The sequence below is a fragment of the Elaeis guineensis genome, chromosome 8 (assembly GCF_000442705.2).
Source record: "Elaeis guineensis isolate ETL-2024a chromosome 8, EG11, whole genome shotgun sequence".
In the NCBI taxonomy this organism is placed as follows: Eukaryota; Viridiplantae; Streptophyta; class Magnoliopsida; order Arecales; family Arecaceae; genus Elaeis; species Elaeis guineensis.
In genome coordinates this window covers 91,472,588-91,474,594 of record NC_026000.2, presented here as the reverse complement: position 1 = coordinate 91,474,594, position 2,007 = coordinate 91,472,588, and positions in this window count along the sequence as shown.

The window sequence follows — 2,007 nt, the reverse complement described above, 5'->3', positions numbered from 1 at the left end:
ATTGTGATTAAGCATAGGTTTTTGGTTTGGTTCAAGTTGGGTTAAGGATTGAACCCAATTGAACATCCAAACCCTAGCATATCTTAAAGATATGTTTTAAATATAAAATACATGATGTATGTATAATTTTTTTCTAAGTAGCCTAGTACTCGAATTAGGATTCATCACTAGGTCATCTGATCATAAGAGCAAGTAGGGTTCAAAGACCTCTTCCAATTCCATGGGGTACTCTTTGGCGTGTAGGGGTGCCACTGTGATGTCCCAAGAAGAAGAACCATGAAAAGAGTATTTTATATTTATGCATTTGATATGCTATGATATAATCATGTTGTATAATTATGATTTCATATCTTATAGATATGATTAGATGCTATGATTAGTTATGATGATTGTTAAGATACAACTGTAATAGAGCATCATTATGATTGATTGAATTAAGTTATGCATGAGATCATTAAAGCCCTCATAAAAATCATATTAAGTCGTAGTATTGTGAACCAGTAGATTTTTTGATTTGATTAATCAATTAGTGACTAAAGAGTGTTTTAAGTATGATGGTTATTTAATTGATTTCGTTTGCTGACCTGGCCAATATTTATTGGTGTCTAAGAAAAGTAATGGAGGGACCCCCATCAATCTTAATACTTTTCTGGCCAATTAGATTAGTTCAAATCTTGAATAAAGGTTGCTCAGTGTTTTAAATACTATATTTATCTTCCTTCATGCCTAGTCAATATTCTATCAAAAATTATAATAGATATGTTGTGATATCCACAAGGCTTGCTATGAAGATTGATGTGGATTTGTCTTGGTGCATACTAGATGCTTTATGGTATACTTGGATATATTACTTTATTGTGATATCCATAAAGGCAATATTTTTCAAATATGGTTGTATGAAAATAAATAGTCTGACTTAACTAAAAATACTATAATTTGTTGTGATATCCATAAGGCTATAAGTATTTTTAGAGATAAGGTTTATGTTGAGAATTGCATGAGATGTAATTGGATAGATTTCTCTACCTTTGAACTCATTAAGATTTATTGTGATATCCACAAGACTTCATTGAGGGATTAGAATCTCAACCCTATTAGAAAATTAGATTAAGATTTCTCGTTTACCATAGGAGAGGACTATGGTATCCGATAAAATAGTGAGAGACATAACTAGTTAAATGACCTCATCTAGTTATGCATGTCAAACATGAGTGATCTGCTTATACTATTATTCTTATTTATGTAGATTTAAATTTATATTATGGTTTCTTTATTTTTACTACATAATATCATAGATAAAAATATATTGATCGATCTAAATTTAGATTGGTTGTGGAACTTGCAAATTAGGTTCGTATCGGAGAAGAACTCCGTTATTCTAGATATTCCTAACCTTAGATCAGTTAGTAACAATGAGAAGGCAAAAAAAATCTCCATGGATATTATCTATTTATTTTGTGATAAATTTGGACATTGGAAGTATAATTATAAGAATTATCTTGCAAGATTGAAGTAGGGTGCAAGTATAGCACCAAAAGGTGTGTATATGATATAAATTAATTTTTTATTGAGTGGCTCAGACCCTGATACTTGGATATTAGATACTGTCTATAGATCGTATATTTGTAATATATTATAGCAACTACAGAATATCAAAGGTCTGAAAAGAGGTGACCTTGAGCTTTATGACGCAAGTGGAGAGTCTGTTAGTGCAAAGGTTGTGAAAATCTGTGTGCTTGATTTGCCTTCGAATAAAATTTTAGAATTAAAAGACTGTTATTACATGCCAAAGGTCATCAGAAATATTATTGCTATACCTTTGTTGTTAAAATAAGGTTATGAAATAAAGCTGATGGAAAATGGATGCTCCATTTTATTTTGTAATGAATTTTATGGCAATGGTTATATTGATAACAATCTTTTAATTCTTACACTCAATGAAATATTTTTATATTGAAAGAAATATGAAAAGAAAGAGAGAAGATGTGAATATCACATATCTCTGAT